The sequence below is a fragment of the Cygnus olor genome, chromosome 4, assembly GCF_009769625.2.
Source record: "Cygnus olor isolate bCygOlo1 chromosome 4, bCygOlo1.pri.v2, whole genome shotgun sequence".
Taxonomy (NCBI): Eukaryota; Metazoa; Chordata; class Aves; order Anseriformes; family Anatidae; genus Cygnus; species Cygnus olor.
In genome coordinates, this window is record NC_049172.1 from 10327205 (window position 1) to 10354632 (window position 27428).

The 27428-nt window shown below is 41.3% G+C and overlaps 1 protein-coding gene across 3 annotated transcripts in view; it reads right to left on the reverse strand.

Annotated features, from left to right (window-relative positions):
- GRID2 (glutamate ionotropic receptor delta type subunit 2) overlaps positions 1-27428 on the reverse strand; it is an 805832-nt gene that overhangs the window by 653074 nt on the left and 125330 nt on the right. The window contains exon 1 of one of the 3 annotated variants that reach the window (XM_040555875.1): positions 23572-23789. The exons of the other annotated variants lie outside the window; for them this stretch is intronic. The gene's annotated coding sequence lies outside the window, so the exon portion shown is untranslated. Of the gene's footprint in view, positions 1-23571; positions 23790-27428 lie in introns of those variants that run through there. 3 annotated transcript variants of the gene reach the window in all.

Consider the following 27428-nt stretch of genomic DNA (forward strand, 5'->3'; position numbering starts at 1 on the left):
AGGTAACTGTAGAGAGCGATAAGGTCGCCCCTGAGCCTCCTCTTCTCCAGGCTGAACAAACAAGCCCAGCTCCCTCAGCCGCTCCTCGTAAGACTTGTTCTCCAGACCCCTCACCAGCTTGGTCGCCCTTCTCTGGGCTCACTTGAGCACGTCCATGTCCTTCCTGTAGCGAGGGGCCCAAAACTGAACACAGTACTCGAGGTGCGGCCTTACCAGAGCCGAGTACAGGGGGACAATCACCTCCCTAGACCTGCTGGCCACACTGCTTCTTATACAAGCCAGGATGCTGTTGGCCTTCTTGGCCACCTGAGCACACTGCTGGCTCATATTCAGCCGACTATCAACCAATACTCCCAGGTCCTTCTCGGCCAGGCAGCTTTCCAACCACTCATCTCCCAGCCTGTAACTCTGCTTGGGGTTGTTGCGCCCCAGGTGCAGGACCCGGCACTTGGCCTTGTTGAACTTCATACAGTTGACCTCAGCCCATCGCTCCAGCCTATCCAGATCCTCCTGCAGAGCCTTCCTGCCCTCGAGCAGATCGACACACGCACTTAGCTTGGTGTCATCTGCAAACTTACTGAGGGTGCACTGGACGCCCTCATCCAGATCATCGATAAAGATATTAAAGAGGACCGGCCCCAGTACTGAGCCCTGGGGGACACCACTTGTGACCAGCCTCCAACCAGATTTGACTCCATTCACCACAACTCTCTGGGCCTGGCCATCCAGCCAGTTTCTAACCCAGCGAAGCGTACGCCAGTCCAAGCCCCGCGCAGCCAGTTTCTTGAGGAGAATGTTGTGGGGAACGGTGTCAAAAGCCTTACTGAGGTCAAGGTAAACCACATCCACAGCCCTTCCCTCATCCACCAAGCGCGTCACTTTGTCATAGAAGGAGATCAGGTTCGTCAAGCAGGAGCTGCCTTTCATAAACCCATGCTGACTGGGCCTGATCGCCTGCTTGCCCTGCACGTGCCGCGTGATGACCCTCAAGATAATCTGCTCCATGAGCTTTCCTGGCACTGAGGTCAAACTGACAGGCCTATAGTTCCCCGGGTCTGCCCTCCGGCCCTTCTTATAGATGGGCATCACATTGGCTAGCCGCCAGTCAACTGGGACCTCCCCCGATAGCCAGGACTGCCGATAAATCATGGAAAGCGGCTCGGCCAGCTCCTCCGCCAGTTCTTTCAGTACCCTCGGGTGCATCCCATCCGGCCCCATCGACTTGCGCACATCCAAGCTCCGTAGCAGGTCGCCAACCATTTCCTCATGAATAGCGAAGGCCACATCCTGCTCCCCATCCCCTTCCGCCAGCTCAGGGCACTGGGTATCCAGTGAACAACCGGTATTGCCGCTAAAGACTGAGGCAAAGGCGGCATTAAGCACCTCAGCCTTTTCCTCATCCTTAGTAACCAGGTTTCCCCTCGCATCCAGTAAAGGATGGAGATTCTCCTTAGTCCTCCGTTTCGCATTGATATATTTGTAAAAGGATTTTTTGTTGTCTTTAATGGCAGTAGCCAGGTTGAGCTCCAGATGAGCTTTGGCCTTTCTAATTTTCTCCCTGCACAGCCTCGCTACATCCTTGTAGTCCTCCTCAGTGGCCTGCCCTTTTTTCCAAAGATTATAAACCCTCTTTTTCCTGCTAAGCACAAGCCGCAACTCTCTGTTGAGCCAGGCCGGTCTTCTTCCACGCCGGCTCGTCTTTGGGCACGTGGGGACGGACCGCTCCTGTGCCGTTAAGATTTCCTTCTTGAGGAGCGCCCAGCCTTCCTGGACTCCTCTGCCCTTCAGAACCGCCTCCCAAGGGACTCGGCCAACCAGCGTCCTGAGCAGCTCAAAGTCAGCCCTCCAGAAGTCCAATACAGCAGTTTTACTGGTCCCCTTCCTGGCCTCGCCAACAATAGAGAACTCTACCATTTCGTGGTCACTCTGTCCAAGATGGTTTCCGACCACCACATCTCCCACCAGTCCTTCTCTGTTTGTGAAGAGAAGGTCTAGCGGGGCACCACCCCTGGTAGGTTCACTGACCAGCTGCATCAGGAAGCTATCTCCCACACTCTCCAGAAACCTCCTAGACTACTTTCTCTGTGCCGTGTTGTGTTTCCAGGATATATCCGGGAAGTTGAAGTCCCCCACGAGGACAAGCGCCGACGATTTTGCAACTTCTGTCAGTTGCCTATAAAACTCCTCATCCGTCTCCTCATCCTGGTTCGGCGGTCTATAACAGACCCCGACCAGGACACTAGCCTTGCCGGCCTTCCCGCGGATCCTAACCCACAGGGATTCAACCTTATCATTCCCAGCCTGGAGTTCCACAACATCAAAAGATTCTCTACTGTAGAGAGCCACGCCACCACCCCTTCTGCGCTGCCTGTCCCTCCTGAAGAGCCGATAGCCAGGCATTGCAGCACTCCAGTCGTGGGAGCAGTCCCACCACATCTCCGTGATGGCAACCAAGTCATAGCCTTCCTGCTGCACAATGGCTTCCAGCTCCTCCTGTTTGTTACCCATGCTGCGTGCATTAGTGTAGATGCACTTCAGCTGGGCCATCGCCTTCTTCCCCAGCCTAGCCATTGTTTCCCCCGGCACGGCTCCAACAAGCCTTCTTTGAGCCCCGTCCCCCTTCTTGCCTAGTTTAAAGCTCTCTCTATGAGCCCTGCCAGCTCCTGGCCTAGGATCCGTTTTCCCCTTGGAGATAGGGACCCGTCTGGGGCCATCAGGCCGGGTGCCGAGTAAAGCTCCCCATGGTGAAAAAAACAAAATTTCTGTGCTGGCACCAGCCTCTGAGCCACCTATTAACCACGTGAGCTTTCCATGTCCTCTCCGTGCCTCTCCCTTCCCCCGTAGGGATAGATGAAAACACCACCTGCACTCCCGCTCCCTCCACCAATCGTCCCAGCCCCCTATAGTCCTGTTTGATAGCCTTCAGGCTTCTCTTTTCAAGATCATCACTGCCAGCCTGGACTATCAAAAGCGGGTAATAGTCAGAGGGGCGAACCAGGTTTGGAAGCTTCCTGGTAACGTCTCTGACCCTGGCCCCAGGGAGGCAGCAGACTTCCCTATGCGTGGGGTCAGGCCGACAAATAGGGCCCTCCGTTCCCCTGAGGAGGGAGTCGCCCACAACAATCACCCTTCTCTCTTTCTTGGTGGAGGCAGTCCTGAGGCGTGGAGCCAACTTCCTCACCTCAGGCATCCTCCTGGGTAGGCTTCCTACCTCGTCCTCACCCACCGGTCTCTCAAGCTCCAGGGCCTCAAACCTATTGTTCAAGGGCACCTGGGAAGGCAGCGCCGGAAGGGGAGGGCATCTCCTGCGAGGTCGAGAAGGGACCTGTCTCCATTCCTCCTCAACTCGCAGGTCCCCTCCCTCTGCCCGATGGCAACAGGGCAGGGGGTCCACCCCCCTTTGGGGCATCTCACCCTGGTCCCTCTCCCTCCGGTCCTGCAGGGAGTCACTCCACCAGTTTATCTCCCGCTCGCACTCCCTGATATCCCTCAACCTCTGCACCTCCTCCTTGAGTTCCGCCACCATGCGGACCAGGTCGTCCACCTGCTCGCACCTCACGCAAGCAGTCCCCCTGCCTCCCGCCGATGGCAGCAAGAGGCTCAGACACTCCCCGCATCCGGAGACCTGAACTGCCGCATGTTTGGACGGGCAGTCGGTCTGGGTGTGTACTGACTTCCTAGAGAAAGCACCGTGCCTGGTGGAGACCATTGTAGCCCAGCTGACGGGAGAGCGCCCTTAGAGGAGGTGTCCCTATGGGCAGGTGTGAGCGCTCCGCCCTTCCTGCCCGCCCTGCCTGCGCTGACTGCCTCGCTAACTGCCGCGTCACTCCCTGTTTGCCGGCCCTGTTCGCTGCGCTCCTGGTCGCTCGCGCTCCCTAAGGGCTGCCTTTGAACGGCCGGTGGGAGGAGCTGTCGCTGACGCTGCTGGCTCCGCCTACGCCTCGTCAGCCTCCCTCACGAGGGCTGCCGGTGCCTGGCAGCTCCCTCACATAGGCTCGATGCCTGAAAAATAGCCCTGCCTGTCCCGATCCCGCGCTCCGCTGCAGCACGCGTCTGCCCCGGAGCCGGTCGCCTCAGAGAGAGCGGAGAGAGTCAGCTTTCTTTATAGGTTAGTTTTATTATTTTTCATAGCTGCAAGAGTTTAGATATCCTGAAAAGCAGAAGAATGAGATTACTTGGAAGTTTTTAAATGAAATTTTGGGATGAGTCATCCCCAGAAAAATTCACAGTACTCCACACCAAAGGTGATCCACCAAGGCAAGAAAATAAATATTAGAGCAGCTGTCTAGAAGAGAGGCAAATTTTTCCAGTATACTCAGAACATTCACAACTAGTCAAGCCTCTATTCAATGCTCTTTAGCTTGAAGGGAAGAAAAGATTTGGGCTAAGATTATCATCATCTTACCTTTCATATATATATATATATATATATAATACATACACACACACACACATATACACACACATATATTTAATTTACTAAAATAAAAGTAATTTATCTGGAAATGTCCTTAGTGCAAAAATAAGAAGAAATACTGAAATAGTCATTCAGTTGCAATTACATTCATCCACCTTTGTGAAATTGTCCACCAAGTACATCAAATAATTTGTTTCCTGTTCCACCCCACTTTTGCAGAATAAACTGTAAAGTATAACAAGCTACTATTTCTAGACACATTTAATTATCAGTAAAATGCTAGTTTTATACAAACCAGTAATACAAAGTTCTACTCTATGTTGAACTAACCTACGTTAAACAATGAATCTATTATCTTTTTGATTTTCTACTACCAGAAAGTGAAAAGCACTCACTGACCAATATGCACATCATAAAACGTTGCTCATACATGACCAGAATGCTCTTAACAACAAGAACAAAAAAAACACACCTGTGAACACTAAGACATTTCCTCCACAGGATCAACAACAGTATTTCAAGCTGTTTAATAAGCTCCACAGAGGCTGAGGAGGTCATAAAGAAAGTTTGGGGATACTCACTGCTACGACATTCCCTCTTTAAAGGAAAGAATATTCATCACTGCTTTTTATTTAGTGAATAATTATTAAAAAATGAAACCACCACAAACATACAACAATGAAAAGAAGCTGAGCTATGAAACCACCAAATGACTCCCATACGATTTTCACAACTTCTGTTATTACTTACTTGCTGTTAAATATAAACCTGCAAAAGCAACAAGGGCAAATGGACATAAGTTCTGTTAACAAAACTTGGTATCATGCACCACCTTTATTCACTCATGGTGTTTTCATAGAATCATAGAATGGTTTGGGTTGGAAGAGGCACTAAAGATCATCTAGATCCAACCCCCCTGCTATGGGCAGGGACACCATCCACTAGAGCACGTTGCTCTGACTATTTGATGGAGCATCCACAACTTCTCTCAACAACCTTTTCCAGTGCTTCACCACCCTTACAGTAAATAATTTCTCCCTTATATCTACACTAAATCTACATTGTTTTAGTTTAAAAACTAAACTTTTTTTTCCCCAGCTTTCCTGTAGGCCTCCTTTAGGTACTGGAAGACAGCTATAACAGCTTTCTCTTCTCCAGGCCGAAGAACCCCAATTCCCTCAGCCTGTCTTCACAGGAGAGGCATTCCAAACCTCTGATCATTCTTGTGGCCCTCCTCTGGACTCACTACAACAGGTCCATGCCCTTCTCATGTTGGGGAAGAGGGGAAGAATCACTTCCCTCAATCTGCTGGCCATGCCTTTTTTTTTTTTTTTAAAAAAATGCAGCCCAGGATACAGTTGGCCTTCTGGACTGCAAGTACACATTGCTGACTAATGTTGAGCTTCTCATTAACTAACACGCCTAAGTCCTTCTCCTTAGTGTTGCTCTCAACTCTTTCTCCACACAGCCTGTATTCGTGCTTGGGATTGCCCTAGTCTGCATGCAGGACCTTACACTTGGCCTTGAACTTCATGAGGTTCACACAGGCCTATCTCTCAAGCCTGTCAAGTTTCCTCTGGATGGCATCCTTTTGCCTCCAGCATGTTGACTGCACCACACAGCACAGTCTTTCTTTTAGGATGTATCCATATATTGCATGCCCTTGTGCATACCTGCGTAGTCACATTTTTTACATAAACTTTATGTATAAACAAGAGATTGAAAACTGTATATTAATAAGCAGTGTTAACACACTATGTTTGAGAAGTTGTTTGAAAAGTCAAGATGTTAGAAAACTCCATATCAGGTGAAAGAGTCCCTCATACATGTAAACAAAAGTAATTTGCACTCACAGCAATGTTTGGATTGCTCATCTCTGGAATAATGAAGTGCATCAAACCTGCCAGTCTAAAGCATCTCTTAGTCAGGGAAGCTTTGCCTTTTACTTAGACTTCAGTCTCAAGCTTGAGACTTGCACTTCTGTAAATTTACACTAGAATACTGAATGTGCAAACATTAATAAATATTAGAGATTGATAATGAAATCTTAAACCTCATTTCACCCAGGGAAAATGCCTCATAGAATTTAGGTGAATGAGATTGTCAGATTTTAAACTTAGACCCCACAGCTGCATTGGGAAATGAAGGAGGAACCAGTATCACGTAATATTCGCCCTTTTTTCGGACTGCCAATTTAGAAAAAACAAGATTTTTCTCAGTAATTTTCCATATGACTTCAAATTTCTCACTGTCTGAAAACTCTGGGCATTTTAAAGTGATGCCATGACCACGGTGATTTAAGAAAAAGCTATGGACAGTTTGTATATTCCCAATGAAAAAAAAGAAGTAAAATGGCTACTCATTAATGAATTATATCTGGAATTTTTAGTTATTTTCAGACTGTCAAAGACTGGCAGATTGTAGATTCAAACAACCTACAATAATCTCTCAGTTGTAATTTACATTACAACTGATAAAGCAGTACCCAAGAAAAGATTTTGAAGTATGAAATCGCTTCTAATCTCTCCTTTTGTTGTTGTTTACTTGTAAACTGTGAGAAAAATATCATGGCAACATAGCTGCAAACAAGCATTACAATAAGGACATCTGGGTACTGAAGACAATTTTTAAAATCAGTTTCATTTACGTGGACTTCGATTTTGCTCCTTCTCAGTTATTTCATTTCTTCCCCCTTACAAAATGTTTTATACATGCATAATCTATTTTTTTCAAGTTTAATATTATTCTCCACATACTTAAAAGTTTCCTGAGTACATTATTAACAGTGGTAATATCTCATGCCTTTAACATATGAGATGAATAGATCAAGTATCTTTTTGTTGCATTTCAATGAAATATTGAACATTGAGTTCAGCCTTTGATGAGTTAAAAGACTTCATCTAAGAGTTACTTTTCTAACACATTACTGTTGACTTTTCGGTTAGTCACCATATGTCATATACAAAATACAAAAGTTTCTCTCTGTGCATAGATGTTCTCAATCTTTTTTTTTCCTCCCTACTTCCATTCTACTTTCTGCTGTATCCAACTTTCATTGAAATATTTTGCATGAACACTAAGATTGCAGGGCCTGAACGTGGCAGGGCAACAGAAGAAAAAGTACCACCCTTCACCAAGCACAAGAAACAGTCAGATCTTGTCCTAGTTTCTCAAATACTTCTGGTATAATGCCCTCAGAAGGACTCAGAATGAAGAGACCTGTTAAAGTTAGAGAAGTGACATAAATAACAAAGTTAACAAGGTATTCTAAACTATACAGAGGGAGATGCACACAAAGACCTATTGGTATCTCCAACCAGAAGCCCCACAAAAATCCAATGAGTTTCTATAGCTGCCTGTCCACACCCTGACTGTCATTCCACAACACCAGGAAAACAGACCTACTACTCCAGACCAGGCAAGTCAGAGACCTGTTTTACATTAAACTGGTAATAATCCAGTTTAATAGCCTCATAGCATTATATACAGAGACAGTGTGATTAATATATTAAGGTCTTGAATAATCCTTGAAAATCAACATGAACACCCTATGCCTATACAAAATCCAGCTGACTGGCTGCTACACTTTGAAACAATACATATGGTTTGGACTACCACTAATTCTGTACAGGTAAAGTACCAAACTAGTATAAGGAATTGTTGGGAAATAAGTTATTTAAATTCCAGAATGAATAAGTGACAAAATTCTGCCTTCTGATCTACTAAAAATGTAGCGCTTCGGAACACAAAATTATTTTCTTTTTCTCTCCCTCGGGATCTTTTTCCTTTTTTGAAAAGTTTCATTAAACCATTTGAAAGGCATTTTCTTTTAAGATATCATTAGTTGCCAAATGATAATCATTTTATTGGGAAAGGTATCCGATGTTATAGGACACAAGCTAACAACAACAACACACCACGAAGCCCAGGAAATTATAAAGAAAGGCACAAAATACCAACTTGCATTTTGTTGACACTAACCATCACTTTTCCTGATAAAAATGAAAACTATAAGTTTTCCAAGTGCCCCTGAGGAAACTTATTTCACAGTTACCATACTTTGCCATCTGTAGCTTCCTTCTTTTACGAAGGAAACTTCATTGCAGATGAGCAGTAACTGTTAACTCTTCATTGTGGTGTTTTTTTTTTTTTTTTTTTTTGACAACTTGTGCAGGCTCTAATTTTGAAATTTTTGCATATTAAGATATAGGAGCATCCCTTCCTAAATGATACATAACAGACATTATTTGTTAGGCTGTTGGGAAAATCATATCAGTTGCACTTAAGAAGTTATAGATTTTATTACTGCCTACTGATAAATTCAAACAATCTGGTACAACTGAATACCCAGAACTTCAGACAGGTATGCTGTAATAGTTTAGGCATAACTGATGCTTCATGTTCTCTACCATTCACGTCATTCAAATGAGACGTTTAAGCAAATATAGAAAAGATTCTAACTTACAACTATTATAGATTGTCTTTGTATTTTGACAGGTAGGATTTATAACATCACCTAACGCTTTCTTTACTGACTTACAGAAAAAGTATATACTGAAATAGCTCGAAGACCATTTGACAAGTAGTTTATATGATGAAAATTATTAATCTGCAATTATTTTATAGCCTTATTTGCTTTCTAAATAAGGCTCCTACATCAACATGTGTTGATGATGTATGTTCATTGCTTTGTCACCTCAACCTTTCATTCCCCATCTGTACAATTCATCTCTTTCAGTCTCTCATGATCTATGCAAGTTCTTTGAAGAATATCCTGCAGAAAATACAGCAGAATCAGAAGCATAATAATGTAGACAAGAAAAATACGATTAGGCAATATCAACAAATATTAAAATACACTTTCATTTAAGTGTGGAAGTCATGGTCATACCCGTATAAGCTCACAATTATAATAATTGGTACATTTATGATGGCCCTCATTTTGCACCTGTGTCTTTAGTTTATTTATCTTATTTAAATCTATAGTATCTTTCTTATCTGCAGGCTCAGGAGTCTTAAATCCATGGGCTATACAAAGTCATAAAACCACATATAAATAGAAATCCTGCTTCCTACAAAAATAACTAATTTACTGTATAGTTAGAATGTCTTCAAGATGTCAATTAAAGGAAGGAAAGAGGTAAGTGTTTAAATCATTAAATACTCCACTTTCTCCTCCTCAGTTCCTTTTTTCAATCTATCTTTTCCTATACCACCTTCTTCACTCCCCTATAATCTATATATTTTAAGTCTGAATAATAATCAGGCCTCCTGAAGTGACCATCATACTTCATGAAATTTTAAATACAGCTGTGCATATTTGTCTATGGCCCAAGTTAAAGCCATATACTGGCTGCTTAGGAAGCAACATACTAGCATAACATGAAAACAGGAACATGCATGTGGAATAAGATAAGAAATGGAAAAATCATCAAGTTGCACAACCTCATTGTGTAACATAGAGGGTCATAATCATAGAGGTAATTAAAATTTGAGTAGGAATACAAGGTATATTAGAAAAAGTACAGCTAACCCTAGAAAGAAGTAGCTCTGTGTTAAAAACACTACAGCTTTCATTAAAGGAAGAAAACAGTTCACTTATGCAAACATAAAACATCCTCCAACCATTTTGTTAACAACTGCTCTAATACAGTCTAGTAGTCAAATATAAACCATAAATTATTCAATAAGCAGTTCCTTTGTAATTAAGTACTTACATTTAATAATACTGTTTTCCTCATCTGATTGGACAAAAGGTATACCTTGAGTATTGTCAGTACCGTGTTAATGGAAATGTAATTTACCAAAACAATTTAAATATATCATCCAGCTCTAGAGTATAGTCTTGCAAAATATGTTAGAAGCAACCTTATATCCATGCCTTGTCTTTGGAAACACTATATATAATGAGATTGTTTATAGCTTCTAGCTTTACAGCCACTTTTCATACCAGTATTTTCATTTACATTCGTAAGTAAACCTGAACTTTCAAGCAAGATGTTACCTTTGTGACACCATATGCTTGAATTTCAGTTAAGGCCATGTGAATCAGATCATACTTATTCCCTTTCTTCCCCCTTTGCCAGCTATAGAGGAACTGAATAACGTAAAACAGCATAACGTGTATAGCTTTACCCAAATTTCATTTTCAGAGTATTTGATTGTAACTTCTGAAAGTTGAGAATTATTTGGTAATTAAACAAACACTATATTTCAATATAAGCATGCTGTCCTAAAAGCATGCAATTCATATGACTGAACTCCATTGAAAATGCCAGTTAAATACTTGAAGCTGTTCTTAAGTGGAAATAAAAACTAACTCAGTAAGAGTTTTATTTAGCAAAAGGCAGACTTCAGAGCTAAAAGAATACAGCTCATAGTCTTGCCCGTTCCCTCATCCACAATCTTTCTTTACAGACTTGGACACTGAATGTTACTCCCAGGATTCCAGAAATGAAACAAGCAAACTTCTAAATGAAACATAGCATGAATATAAAAAGTATCAGACTGTTTATACATAACATCAGCTTAGCTTTCCACATGGAACCTAAAGCAGTCTCCGCAGATGGGAAGAGTGGACACAACTGCACAATTTCTGTGATCATGAGACAGCAGGGAGTATGTCATGATGTCAAGTGCTTAAGTAACACACAACAAAATCCAGCTTGACTGCAGAAGAACTTACTTTACTACACAGTGGTAAAAACTACTGTAACTTTGTTTTACATTAAGTATATCCAAATCACAATGTTAATTTTATCAACAGCAGAACAATAATTTGAACAATAGACTGCTTGAGAAAAGGACGAAGTGTAGAAGTCATTTAGGTTAATTATCCTTTCAAAGATATAATAGTGAGAAAAACTGGATTTTGCAAAGTAGAAGCTGCACCAAACTCTTACTAGTGTTTGAAAGTTTTCCCCCTCATATTGTATGTACTCCCTACAAAATTTTCATGTTAATATATTAAGGGCTTACTGCTAGTATTTAAATTTATAACCATTTTGTAGATAATACTTAAAAACATTTATGGAAGTTAAACATAGTGTTGGAATGGGTTATATGATAAAGTATTCTAAAATCAACTGTTAACGTTTTATAAAAATTAAATAAAACTGGGGGGAAAAACAGAAGAAAATTTTCTCCAGTGTTGTAACCATATTTCAGTAGTTCAAAAAAATTATTTTCCTCCTTATGCTTCCTTCTTATACTTTAATAATACATTTTTCCATAAGTGAAGAAGCATACATTATATATACTCAATAAAATAGAGGTACTTCCGTGGTAAAATAAAGAACAGTGAAAAAATATTTTGACTTGTATGACAGGAAGTTCTATAATTATTTCTTCATTTCGATTTTAATTGATTTTCTTGTTCTAGAGTACTTTGGTTTCCCACAGTTTTCCTTCAGAAGCACTCTCAACTCACAATTAATGTCAAACAATGACATCTACTATTTTGTGTAGCAAATGGCAAGTAGATCTATAAATCAAAACCTATGCAAATAAAATTAGAGCTTTTTATTTGCAAAATAGTAGCAAATTGGGCAAACCTTTATGTTAGCTTTTCCCAGGCTCATTATTTGTAATAACAATAACCAGTTTAGAACCATGACAACAGTAGGAGTAGATGTCAAATACAAGTACAAATCTTTGTGAACTGCACATACATATTTGATTGGCATCTGTTTTGATGATTAAAAAAAATTAACTTAGAGCTGATCATCTTCTAGTTAAAAAAAATCAAAGTGCTTTGACATTTGGGAAAGTTAATTAAAAAGGACAACTTGAACAGCTATATACATATTTACTGAAACAAGTCAAACTTTTATTATTTTTTATTTTTAATAGTGATAGCTTAAATGCACTTCCTATTATCACTTCTCTGTTAAAGTCTGGTTAAAAAACAATAATTTTGCCCTTAACCTCTCTATTGCTAGAAGGAGAACCACAAGGATACCTTAGGCATAAATAGAAATTTTCTCAAAGTATCTGCCCCTAAGTTTAAAAACAAAAATAAGTAATTACCAGTGGTAAGATACTGAGGCATTTTTATTTGGTATACCTGTCCTTTTCTAGGACCCAATCATGCTAATTTTCAAGTACACCCTGCAGGGTTGAGTACCCCCAGTTCCTGCATGGATTTGGGCCTCTTAACTGCATTGCTGCTCTCTGCCTGATTCAGAAATACATGGATGTACAAGTACAGTGTACAAAAATAGCACATGAAACATGTAAGAGCACAGGGGAAAAAACATGTGAGTCCTGGTGGACACAAGATGAACATAAGCCAGCAACAGACCATTGCAGTGAAGAGGGCCGACAGCCTCTTGGGCTGCATTAGGTATTACGAACAGATTGAGGGACGTGGGCCTTCTCCTCTGGCTCTGCCCTGAGGAGACAAATCCAGAGTTCCGGGACCAGTGCAAGGGTGAGTGCTCTCCCCCGTACAGGAGACAATGACACAGTCCAACAACAGGCCTTGAGGGAGTCTAATTAACGTGTATGATATTAAGGAATTAAAGGAACAGATCCAGACTCATCTCAAAGGTACCCAGAAGAAGGACAGAAGGCAATATGTGCAAGTTAAGATAGGAAACATTTAAACATAAGAAAACACTAGAGGGATTCTCTAATGATCAGGAAACACACACACACACACACACATATATATAAAAATATAAGTCTTGTGAGGGTGGTTGAACAGTGGCTGCAAAGAGGTTGTGGAGTCTCCACCCTTATAGATATTGAAAACCCAACTAGGTACGGCCCTGAGGAACCTGCTCTAGCTGACCCTGGTCAGAGCAGGGAGACTGGATTGGAAAGACCTTTGTAGGTAATTAACTATCCATTCTGTGAATCCATATGGTTCTTTGAAATCAAGGAAAAAATTCTATAGACTTCAGATGCCATGCTTTACAACATTGTATTTTCACATTTCTGGACTAGGCCTTTGAAAAGTAATTTTAAAAATCAAAACCTACGCAACTAACAACCTACAAACTTTGCAGCAGATTTTTGCATACTCCTTTTCTTAGGGTACCTTGTTCACTTCCCCATACTTCCTCATGCATCTAAAGTACCAAACGCCATCTTGATGTTCACAAAACTAAGATGTTCCATTAGGGAAATGCTGTTTCTTTCTGGAAGAAAAGAGATGTTATTGATCACCATAAATGAGCGATAACAGAAGAGAGTTAATCAGCTCTTTTACCTTTGGCACAAAGTACTTTCTTGGACTTCAAAAGGCAGATGTGGTTTTCAGTCATTTGGCTGCTGTGAGCCTTTTCTACTGTTAACAGTGACATGGTTTGACAGTTTTGTCTCAAAAAGCAGTCAGTTCTTCTACAAACTGGAAATTGGTTCAAAGCAGAAGTAAACAATCACTTATGCATCCCAAAATTGGGATAATTCCTGGAACATGGAAAAAATAGTGTACTAAGCATTAGTATTTTTAGCTTTACACCCCCTAGATGTTGAATTCCCACCTGCTGGAATGCAACAGAGACAGCCTTTCTCCCTTCCTGCACCCCATTGTAAGATAAAATATAATTGATTTCAGTAGTGATCAGTTGCTGTAATGCATATTGCTATTTGTGGTCTTGAAGAGGTAAGAAAAAAAGAACTATATGCTTAAAAAATAATAATAATTCCACAGAGTCAGAAGAGAACGAGTGGGGGGCAGAAGTGCTAATAAATTACACACATTTTGCAATCTGACAAAAATAGACCTTTGAATTTGTAAGTGTACAAAAATATCTAACTAGGAAGAAGAGCATGAATACAAGCTTGCTATGGCTAATGAACTGAAATTGCCCACTGAGTAAATAGGACAATACTGCTGAGTCAATACTGTGCTTGCAGAGTGAATAACGCATCCTCCTCACTTATTCAACACTATCAAGCTCTCAGAAAAAGACTGACCTATAAATCAAAGAAAGTCAATTTAGACATGCTGGCTTACAGGTGATGGCTATTGTCAGCTCTGTCTAAGGCTTCTGAATTTACTCCTGACATCAAAATTGATTTAAAGCATAATGCTTTATGAGCTCATTTGAAAGCACCTCCCCTCCTCCTGAATGGGTTTAAAATTGCATTATAAAGGATAAAAAAACTTGAGGTCAAGTAGGAACAAATAATCAGAAACCAGGATACAGCAAGAAAACCAAACACTACAGCCATTACAGATGGGAACTTATCTTTCAAAAAAGAATAGCACTAATTTTCTGAGTAAGTGACACTTATCTTCAGTGAGTCCTACATATTAGCAGTGAGTAGTTCTGTGATTATCAGTGCCTCCAGGTCAATATGGCTGGTTATGAAGAAGAATTAGATCCTTCTACCTACCAAATATCAACTCAATTCAGTTTTCCTCACATATTCCCTCCCCTCCCCTTCTTTTGAAGGACGGCAGGCATATCCAATTCAAAATCTTCCTTCTAAATTATCCTTCTCTCCATCAGAGGAACTCTTGGCTGAGTGGATAATACCTGGACTAACATGCCAAGTGAGTTCTGCATGAACTAACCACTCCAGAAGGAGTATTCTTATAAGTTTCGCCACCACTATAAACAAAACTGTGACTCAACTAAGACTCTTCTTTTCAAAGATCTGTGATGCCACTAGCACACTGTGCCAGGTTTATATTTTATAGAAAGAGATGAAAAGCAAACAGGAATAGTTATAGGAGTAGTCATACACAGTAACACAAATTTCCAAGCATATAAGGATAGTCGCATTAGGCTTGCTTTTACCTAAATATGGTCACATATTTCTGGAGGGAAACTAGTAGTAGAAGGGACATTAATCACTACAGGGATAATATGACATCTGATATTTTTGAGGCAGTGAAGAAAAATAAACCAAAGAAAAACAGAGAACAGTTAGTTCAGTTAGTTTTCCTGATGACTGCTGAAGTCAACTGGAAATTTGAGAAAAACTGTATCATTTATAGAACCTAGTTAGAAATGGTACTCAGTATGAATGACCAAAAAGCACAGGCTGCACAAGAAATGAAGTTTTTATTCACATTGGCAAACACCTTTTCTGAATATTGCCTAAGAAACAGTGTCTCACAGTGCAAACAAGAAAAGGTAATTACCACTTTTTCTGTTCATTTTCTAAATTTCAGTTTGTCCTGATTTATGGTGCATTCTTTCATCTCAATTAAAGCCATTATCTACTCTTGATGGGTAAAAAAAGAAATAATACAAGCAAATCTTTATTAAAGGCAGATAACAGGCCCACATCAAGGACCAAGTCTTATAAATTACACGTGAATATCCTATCTGCTAAGCCATAGTTTCTCTAACCCTCAGTGATAACACTTAATATGTAGTATTGTAAATATATATATATGCATTCACATTTAATGCATACTGTGTGACATTTTTAAAAAATGGATGTAATATGTCTCAGCATCATCAGACAATAACATCATAATCCCACCTCAAGGAGATAGAAGTGGATAACTTTCTGTAACTTTTCTTGATCTAGCTTCCTATATTTTTGTTGTAATAAGTTGTAAGAAGGTATATAACAAAATAAAATGTATTGATACAATACATGTTTGTTATATAAATATTGCATGAAGAACTTCAGGAAATTCAGCGAGGGCAAAAGCAAAATTGTGTCTGTGAGTTCCCTTTCCAGTCATACTGCTGGGCCAAAATCTCTAGGTAGGAGCTCTGCTGAGAAGGATCAAGGACTCCTTGTAGATGTTTGGCTAAAGCAGTGGACCCTGGAAAGACCACCAAGATAGTTTGGGCTGGAAAAAACAAGACTTATTTGAACTTGGAGAGAAGGTTCCAGGGGGCTTAGCAGCATACCCCCAGTACTTACATGCCAACTATTGGAAAAAAAAAAAGTGAGCCAGGTTATTCAAGGTGGTGCACAGTGGGAGGATGAGAGATAACAGCCACAAGCTGAAACAGAGGTGGCTCCACCTGGATAATAGGGGATAAAAAAGGCTTTCATTTTGAGGATAATAAAGTATCAGAACAGGCTATCTGGAGAGGTTGTGGAGGGTCTGTCCTCAGAGACTTTCTGGGCTTTGGACAACATGGTCTGAATTCACTGTTGACCCTGCTTTGAGCAGGAGCTTGGACTAGAGACCTCTTGAGCTCCCTTTTGACCTGAGCTATTCAGTGACTCTACATCAGGCAATCAAAGATACACACAGAAGCTCCTAGATAACACAGCAAGAAAATCCTTTCTGTGTGATTGTGCATATAACCTTTGTCCTGCTAACAAAGCTGTCTTTTCATATGTCTGAACAACTGATTTTGTAGCTAATGTATGTGACTATGCTACCACTAAAATAGGACAAAGTTGCTCATTTCTCTAGCATTATTTAGCTTGAACAGACAATTTAGCAAAAAGCATCATTAATGTCATATGAAGAATAAAAATATTTAGTCACCAGAAATTACAAGTACTAGGTTAAATTCATGCTATGTAGCCTGGTTACTCTCAGAAAATAAACAGTCTAATACACAAATGCATCTCCTTCCTTGAAAGGCTAGTACAACAGCAAATAAACTAAATAAGAAATAATTTTCATTGATACCCTCATTGAACCCAAACTGACTTCTGCCTTGTAGGATGCAAAAAGGACCAGACCATAGAATATCCTGAGTTCAAACAAACCCACAAGGATCACAGACTCAAAATAAGATGCTTGAACTCTATCAGACTTGGTGCCATGACCATTTCCCCAGAGAACCTGTTCTAGTGCCTGGCAGATGGGAATAAAAATACAGGAAGTGAATTTGAATTTTTTTTTTTTTTACTAAAACTAGTTTTCACCTCTTTTTAATATTTACAGCTTATTGAGTTAAAAAAAACCTCAAGTTCTCAAACTTTAGTTCATGTCAGTGCTAGTTACTATTTCTAGAGTGTACCAAATCACTTTTTCCCCCTGAGTGCTTTAACATTCGTTATGACATATACATTCAGTCATTCAATTACAAGTTAAGAAAAAATATTCTGTATGTTCTATATTTTACACTGTAACTTACCACTGAAAACAAAACAGTAAGGTTCATAGAAGCATAAATGAATGCCTACTGACTTCAGATATCCTACTTGTGGGAAAGGAATTCGCAGGGAGCTTTGTGCTGTTTCACATGTCCCTGAATTAGAGATAATGAGGAAAACAGCGGTAGAACCAAAAACTTGAGCAAGGTCGAGATAAAGTAGATTGGCTACAGTGTTAAAGATGAGCTTTGAGCAGTGGCCAATTGCTGGCTGGCTCAAGGCATGTGTCTGAGGGTCTCTAACCAATTGTATGGCAGATTCGGGCACGTGGACAGCACGTGGGGCTACGGGGAAAGTATATGTAGTAGTGAAAAAGGGCAATAAATGTCTCCTGTTCAAGAGCCATCAGGAGTCCGTGTCTTGCATCCCTTCAACCTACTTACTGCTACTTTTCCCAGAAGTCCAACATTTTTCAAAATCACCTGAAAGGATCTCCTCATCCGTGGGTGGGTGGGTGTCCTGGTTTTTGCTAGAATAATTTCCCTCCTAGTAACTGGTATGGTGCTATGTTTGGGATTTAGGATGAGAATAATGTTGATATCACACTGATGTTTTAATTGTTGCAGAGCAGTGCTTACACTAAGCCAAGGACTTTTCAGCTTCTCACACTGTCCTTCCAGCAGACAGGCTGGGGTGCAGCAGGAGCTGGGAGGGTACAGACCCAGGACAGCTGACCCCAACTGGCCAAAGGGAGAATCCATACCATGTGGCATCATGCTGAACAATTATATGGGGGGGGGGGGGGGGGGGGTTGGCACTGGCTGCTTGGGGATAGGCTTGGCATCAGTCAGCAGGTGGTCAGCAATTGCATTGTCTATCACTTCTTTTGTACACATTGTTATTAGTAGAACTATTATCATTATTACTTTAATTTCTTTTCTGTCCTAATAAACTGTCTGTCTCAATCCACACGCTTTCTTTTTTTTTCTCCTTTTTTTTTCCCTCAATTCTCTCCCCCATCCCACAGGGAGGGGAGGGAGGAGGTTGGGAAAGGGAGTGAACAGCTGAGTGGTTCTTAACTGCCAGCTGGGTTAAACCACTACAGTGGTGGATATGGGGGACACAACTCTTCTCTGCCCCTTCACGAACACTATTCCCATTAGAAGTCAAAAAACAACATTTACCTGGCAGAACCCTTACACTAAAAGGAGGTTGAAGAGCAATAGCTGAAAGATGCCACAAGAACAGAGTATTTTCTTTTACCTCCCTAAGTTATTATCATTTCTACTGCAAGCTGAATGGCGCAGTTGATACAATAGAAAGAAGGGATGCCATCCAAAGGGACCTGGACAGGCTTGAGAAGTGGGCCCATGTGAGCCTAATGAGACTCACAAGTCAAAGTGCAAGGTGCTGCACCTGGGCCAGGGCAATCAAAAGAACTCACTGAGAGCAGCCCTGCAGAGAAGGACTTGAGGGTTCTGGTAGACAAAAAGCTCAACATGAGCCAGCAGTGCATGCTTGCAGCCCAGAAGGCCAACTGCATCATGGGCTGCACCACCAAAGCAGTGGCCAGCAGGTGGAGGGAGGTGACTGTCCCCCTCTGCTCTGCCCTTGTGAGGCCCCACCTGGAGTGCTGCATCCAGGTGTGGGCCCCCAGCACAAGAAGAACATGGGGCTGTTAGAGTGAGTCCAGAGGAGGGCAATGAAGATGATCAGAGGGCTGGAGCACCTCTCCTATGAAGAAAGGCTGAGAGAGCTGGGGATGTTCAGCCTAAAGAGAAGGCTCCAGGGGGGTGACCTCATCGTGGCATTTCAGTACTTAAAAGGGGACTTATTTAAAACATGGAGTTCCAACTGGAACTCTGCTGGCAAGTTTCTGTATTTTGTAAGTTATATCTATAAAGCAAAGGCTGAGGAGGCGGTTTGAGCAAAGTGCTTTCTGAGGACAGATTGTAACAGAGGATAATTGGACTTGTGGCAAACATTTTTTCTAACCAAGAGGCATCATTAAGCAGAGGTCATATGCTAACCAAAGAGTTCTAGGAAAAGGCATTTGATAGTAAATAGTGTCTGCTTGGTTTCTTTGATCCCCTTTAATAAAAAAGGAAGTATTATATCACACTGTTTAAGAATACCATTGGAAGGGGGCTACATTTTGCTTTTCATGTCTTTAGGAAACTAATCACTATCTGATGAATCAGAAGAGATAGGCTGAATGGGTATTGGTTTGAACTCCAAAGCACGTTCTTAATATTGCACTACCTGGCTGTACAAGACACAAGACCACATCCAGACAGAAGCTTTTAACTCACAAACTTGCAACATGGACCCAGGAGTAGAAAGCAGTAGCAAACCAACTCATTTGAGTGACAGTGATTTATACAAAGAACAAAGATATTCTTGCCCTTGAAAAAGAAATGCAATTACACCGCATAGACTCAATTTGAATATGTAGACCAAAACAGCAAAATTCCTTCCTGATGTCAATTTAAAAAACAAAACAAAAACATAACACCTGAGCTAAAATAGCTATGACTAAGTGATTTAAACTCCTACTTAAGCTCCTACAGGAACTTAAACTTAATTCAGCTGTAAGCTAGGTAGTGATGCTATAGTACACAGCTGAGGCAAAGAGGTAGTAGTGGGGGCACGAATGGCAAATCTGACATCTGAACAATATTTCTGGCACAGACAGGGAAGACAGAGGAAAAAGTAAATAAGCTTGGCTTTTATACCATTCCAACATGCCAAGACCAAATACATCTTTAGTGAAAGTGGCTCCCTACTCCTATTAATTTAAATACCAGTTGTGCCATTTACTGAAGTGCTTGAATTCAATCAATACACAGTATTTCAGTCAAACAGATTATGGAGTGATATCCCTCAGCATAATGTCAAAAGCTACTGTCCCACTGAGTCTCAATTTGTCTTCACAAATAGTGGTACAACTAGAGTCAAAATTATTGAATAGTAAGTTTACGATCAGCAGCAAATAAATCAGTGAGCCAGATATTGGTATGTGCACTTCAAGAAGCACTTTGGGTTCAGACCTGAGCATCTTTAAGTAGGTAAAACAGTCAGGCATTTTTTCCAATAGTAGACAAAAAAATAGTACTTTTAGTAGGGCTAACTTTTTACCTAAACTTACACATGGGTAACATAAGGTCTTATACTGGATAAAAAGTGGGTTTCATGTACTACACTGATGCCTAGAGGTACCCGTATTATTTATTTTTCTCTCCAGGACTTGCCTTCCTCTGCAGCCTTCACCAAAAGAAGGTATCTCTCAGACAAAAAAAAAATAGCATTTGGGAATGAAATTCACTTATCATAACCAAGTTGTGACAATACTCATAAATGAGCTGACTCAGATGTATTGACATTACACCTTCCCCTCTTCTGCACCTGCAGAAAAAACATCCTCACAGAAATCACCACACAAGACCACTAAGCCTTGTTACAAAGCAGCCTTATCTATTATTTCTGCAAGGTAGAAATCATTTTACAGGAAGTCAGTAAAAATCTGGTGCATCCCCTTTGCATGATTTCCATCACATTCCCTATTTACATCACAGCATCAGCTTTTTAGCTGATCTCTTGCTTTCAGCTAGGAGTTACAAATAAGTTATAGCAGGGAGGTGCCCTCAGAGAGACCTTTCCAACACATGCAATCCATCAGGTAGAAGACAAAGCCCAGCTGCTGTGATTTTAACAATTATTGACAATTTGCAAGTTATTATAAACACTATTCTGTTCTATTACAAGAAAGTCATCCTTATATTCTCTTATTGTAAAGTGCATGAACTCCTGCAGCAGTGATGCAGACAGGAGTAACGCAAAGTAATTTTACACTAAGTAACATTCATCATAAATCTGTTAACATAGATGATACTATCTAAGTCTCTTGTTAATTACTTGACTGTTAAACTAAAAGCTTTAAGCCGACAAGCACTCTCAATGGAACTGAGATAATTAATTCCCTAGGAAGGAAAAATAAATGATATTTAAAAATATATATTATTACTCCTATGAAATGATGTTTTTCAAGTTTCTCTTCCTTCTCCTCCCCTCAAAGATGAGAAAAGAATCTACAAATTAAAATAACGTTTAAACAGTAGAAATGCATGTAAAAGTTAACTTTTCAATACTTCAACAGACAATATGAGATATGAAACAATATTTAGAACTACAAGAAATGTTATTGTAAGGAAAGTATCTGTAACTATTTTTAAAATATAAAGCATATTTCATTACAGTGAGAACAGTTTCTATTACTATTAACTAGTCTTTACAAAGTACTAAAATACAGAACAAAATAGAAAAACAAAGAAACAATGGTATGCTACATATTCTCATGGGGCTTTTAGCTTTAGTGAGCAAGAGGCGAGGAAAACTTTAAAATCCATTCTTTTTTTTTTACTGCTTTTTGTTTTTCTCAGAGTGAAAAGATCCAACAACATACTTTCAAAAAGCTACTGGAAATTGATTTAATTAAAGCAGGGGTGTTTTTAGAGAGTTTATAAGAAAAACAGAAGCTAATGTTTTCTGTTAGCAAAACACAGGATTTCCTTTTAAATAAGAACTGAATATCTGAATGTTTTAAGTAGGCTATTAAAGGCTAAGTTGCCCATAATAGAAACAAACGTCATTGTTTGCCACTTATCTTTTTTTGGACAAATCAGAAAAAAGGGGTCAGTACTAACTTTTTATATAGTTCTGTGTGACACAGAAATATTCTTCATGCTTTACATAGGAAGAAAACAGTTTTGTCAATTTCTCTTCTTTATTTTTTTCTCCTGCTTCATACTTGACCATATTAGCAAATAGAGTTAAGAAAAGCCCCTACTAATCCCTCTTCTCTAATGTCACCTGAGAAGTACATGACTTTTTATGAGCCTCATCACACTGTGTAGAACAGGACATCTTTTTCCATCCCGTGTGTTTACCTCCTTTAAGTTTTTAACATATGTTCAACAGAGCTTGGAAAAACTTTTTTTTTTTCAAGTTTTAATTTTTTTCTTCCAGTCTACATTTACCAAGCTTACGTTATCAATCATGACTTTGTTATCATGGAAGTGAGCTGCAGGGTGATGGTCTTCTAATTCTTCTTGCTTCCCAACTGTCTTTACAAGTAAAGTCAACCAGCTCAGTCTAAGACTCCCCTTCCCTCCCCCCCCCCCCCCCCCCCCCGAGTAATATTCCCTGTATGCAATATGAACAGTATTGTATCACATTTGACCCCTCTCCACCTGGAAAATTTTTCCAACACTTTCCCAGCAAGCTCTGGGCCTTCAAACACTCTCATATACCTTTATACAAAGTTCCATAGCACGTAACACCTACCCTTCTTCTCTTGCTATAAAAATACAACTTTGGCAGACTGCAAGACAACTTTCACACTATTTTAATTGATCTATACCAGCTTCCTCCCCGCTCCCTTCCCCCCCCCCCCCCCCCAAAAAAGGCAACCAACAACAAAAAAAATACAACCAAACAAACACCAGAAATAATCTTCATGACGAAGGGATGCAGAGGTGCAGAAAAGACCCTCCATAGTATTCACTTTGCTGTAGGACTAACGATGACAAAGGCTACCCTGCATTTGGTTTGGGAATCATTCACTTTAGTGTGGACTTGGTCAAAGTCAACAGTAATAGCTGAAAGTGCACTTCATAAACAACTAGCAGATAAGAAAATCTCTATTCCATTTCCCAGAGTTAGTAAATATTTACTGTAACTTTTTCAGACTCAAAGGGGTAAAAATTAAGGATGAACTATGAGTAGTTATAAGGCAATATATAAGCTGTCTGAATCACTCAGCTGCTCCTAATAAGATACTCCAATACAAGGGTTATCTAAAATTCATAGCAATTTGCAGGCGGTGATACTGCTTTGGGGTGACAGCTAGACTCATAAAAGCTTTGTTTCATCTTGATGCTATCTTAACCATATTTTAACCATAACTTTTGCTAGTGAGTAGAACAAGACAAAGATAGCAATGAATGCAAAGAGCAAACAGAGAAAGATCCTTCCTCCTTTGCATCTCCTTCCTCAGGCTGTTCTTATGACACATTGTGTCTCTTGAACATCAAAGGTTCTTTCTAGGTCTGCAATGACAATTTTGAGACAGAAAATACAAAACTAGCACTAGCAGAATGTAAGGAATATGTCTTTACCTTTCTATTGCGTATATCCTCCACTCCTCACAGAAAGTAACGTTCCTGATACCCAATCCAGAATCTTCTTGTGTCCATCTAGAGGTAACTGTGCCTGCTGCTTCCCTAAAGTACCTGCATACCAATGTGCAAAGCATGGGAAATAAAGAGGATGAGCTGAAGATCTGTGTACAATTGCAAGGCCATGATCTAATTGCAAACACAATGGCACAATCTACATGACTAGAACTGAGGAGAAGGAGTTGCCCTTTATGTGATAGAGAAATTAGAATGTACCCAGCTCCACCTGGGGGGAGGTGAAGAACAAGTGGAGAGCTTGTGGGTGAGGATTAGGGGGTGGGCTGGTATGGGTGACACTGTTGTGGGGGTTTACTACAGGTCACCAGATCAGGTGGAGGTGGTTGATGAGGCCTTCTACAGGCAGCTGAAAGTTGCCTCATGATCCCAGATGCTGGTTTTCATGGGGGACTTTAATTATCCAGAGATCTGTTGGGTGAGCAACTTGGCCAGGCACGCATAGTCCAAACAGTTCCTACAATGTGTTGAAGATAATTTTCTGACGCAGGTGGTGGAGGAGCCGACAAAGCGGGGGGTGCTTCTGGACCTTGTTCTTACCAACAGGGATGGGCTTGTTAGGGACATGACGGTTGGGGGCAGCTTGGGATGCAGCGATCATGAAATGGTGGAGTTGAAGATCTGGAGTGGATGAAGTAAGGCAAAAAGTAGGATTGCTACCCTGGACTTTCGGAGAGCTAACTTTGACCTCTTCCAGGACCTACTTGGGGGTATCTCATGGGCTAGATTGCTAGAAGGCAAGGGTGCTTGTGAGAGCTGGGCAACATTAAATATGGTGAAGGGCCTAGAGGGGAAGACGTATGAGGAGCGGATGAGGTCACTAGGCTTGGAAAAGAGGAGGCTGAGGGGAGACCTCATCGCGGCCTACATCTTCCTCATGAGGGGGAGTGGAGGGGCAGGCGCCGATCTATTCTCTTTAGTGACCAGTGATAAGACCTGCAGGAATGGTGTCAAGCTGCGACAGGGGAGGTTCAGGTTGGATATCAGGAAGAGGCTCTTCACTGAGAGGGTTGTCGCAAAATGGAACAGGCTCCCCAGGGACGTAGTCACGGCACCAAGCCTGTCAGAGTTTAAGAAGCGTTTGGACTGCGCTCTTAGTCATATGGTCTGAATTTTGTGTAGATCTGTGTGGAGCCAGGAGTTGGACTCAGTGATCCTTACGGGTCCCTTCCAACTCAGGATATTCTATGATTCTATGATTTAAACAGCACTTTCTCCAAGCCCAGGATCGGTGCATCCCTAAGAGTAGGAAACTGGGGAAGGGGGGCAGGAAACCTGTGTGGATGAGCAAGGAGCTCATTGACAAGATCAAAAGGAAGAGGAAGGTCTATGGAATGTGTGAAAAGGGCCTGTCCCCTTGGGAGGAGTATAGGAGTGTTGTCAGGGCCTGCAGGGATGCGACAAGGAAGGCTAAAGCCCATCTGGAGATGAAGTTGGCAAAGGAGATAAAGGATAATAAGAAGGGGTTTTTAAGTATGTAAACAGTAAAAGGAAGACTAGGGATAATGTGGGTCTCCTGCTGAACGAGGAGGGTGTCCTGATAACATTCTGCTAGCAAAGCTAAGAAAGTGTGGGATAGAGGAGTGGACAGTGTGGTGGGTTGAGAACTGGCTGACTGGCCGAGCTCAGAGGGTGGTGATTGGCGGCACAGAGTCCGGTTGGAGACCTGTGAATAGTGGTGTTCCCCAGGGGTCGGTGCTGGGTCCAGTCTTGTTCAACATCTTCATCGACAACCTTGTTGAGGGAATAGTGTCTGCCCTCAGCAAGTACACTGATGATACAAAGCTAGGAGGAGTGGCCAACATACCAATGTGCTGCTATTCAGTGAGACCTAGACAGGCTGGAGAGCTGGGCATGAAGAAACCAAATGAGGTTTAACAAGAGCAAGTGTAGAGTCCTGCACCTGGGAAGGAACAACCGCATGTATCAGTACAGGCTGGGGGATGACCTGCTGAAGAGGAGCTCTGAGGAGAAGGACCTGGGGGTCCTAGCGGATGACAGGTTGGCCACAAGCCAGCAGTGTACCCTGGTGGTCAAGAAGGCCAATGGGATCCTGGCGTGCATTAAAAGGAGCGTGGCCAGCAGGTCAAGGGAGGTGATCCTCCCTCTCTACTCTGCCCTGATCAGGCCTTACCTGGAGTACTGTCTCCAGTTCTGGGCTCCCCAGCACAAAAAAAAATACAGGGATCTCCTGGAAAGAGTCCAGCGGAAGGCCACAAAGATGATACGGGGCCTGGAGCATCTCGCCTGTGAGGAAAAGCTGAGAGACCTGGATCTGTTCAGCCTTGAGAAGAGAAGACTGAGAGGGGATCTTATCAATGTTTACAAATACCTTAAGTGTGGGAGACAGAGGGATTTGGCCAACCTCTTTTCAGTGGTCTATGGGAACAGGACAAGGGGCAATGGCCACAAAATGGAGCACAGGAAGTTCGGCACCAACATGCGAAAGAACTTCTTCACAGTGAGGGTGACGGAGCACTGGAACAGGTTGCCCAGGGAGGTTGTGGAGTCTTCTTCTCTGGAGATATTCAAGGCCCACATGGATGCCTACCTGGGCAGCCTGCTCTAGGGAACCTGCTTTGGCAGGGGGGTTGGACCCGATGATCTCTTGAGGTCCCTTCCAACCCCTACAATTCTGTGATTCTCTCAGAGCTTTCATATGTGCCAATGTTGCGTGAGATGAAACACTGTACTGAACATCATAGTGCATGACAGAGTTATATAATTGTTGTATATGGAAAAGTTGCTGTGTCTGTGGCATGAAGGCTTTTTTTTTTTTTTTTTAATCAGTATACCTGTAATACAAATTTGGAATAAAGGTGATTATTTATACAGAGTGCTGTGAAAAGTGTACATATCCTGATGCACAGCAATTCTGCTGATTATAGCTGGAAATTAAGGTTTAGGACTCCTGGATCTTTTTTGCTAGCTGTGTAACAGATTTTTTATGACCAGAATCTACAGTACTTCATAATATTGCAAAGAATTGTGAGGTGAAAATATAATATTTATAGCACAATTTTAGACCCTGGGTGAAAGCATATAAATAAGGATATAAATAAGGATGAATATGACAATTAAAATTTGCTAGTTTAAAAAAATAAAGATAAATATTCAGGCTGTGTGAAGTGACCTGAGCTTATTGTTTCTAAAGGAAGTCTTCTGATTCATGACAGCTGAAGATCTGCCCATGGAATCTGGAAATGTATAGTAGTCACTTTTCTTAGAATAATGAGGGTTAAAGGGGATCTCAGCAGGTCAATTGGCCCATCCTCCTGCTCAAAGCAGAGTCAGTTTTTATCCTTCATAAAATAAAATTAATAATAATAATAACAATAATAATACAACAAAACGACTTTTCCTCAAAGTTGTTATCAAGAGCATCATGAACTGTTTAGTAACCTGAATTACAATCATGCCTGAATTTTGCTAATCCAATTACAGTATCCTCAAAAAACTCAACACGTTTGGATGCACAGTGCAGTTACTAGTGATACAGAGCAATTCAAAACATTTTGAAGATAAAGACAGCATGGTTTATTTAGCACTGACACTGCTAGAAATGTAGACATAGACATTCTCTGTTAAGGAGCCAAAGGGTTTAACACTGTGTGTTGAAGTGTATATAATGGAAGAGAATGCTTACAATGGGTCTTCTATGGATGGGGAGTGCAACCAGCCATCAGGAAGTGGGTGCACTACTACATGTGTCACAGTGAGGGTGCACTTCTTTCGTAGTAGCTCATTATTTACACATTGGGATACATGAGTCACAAGCAGAA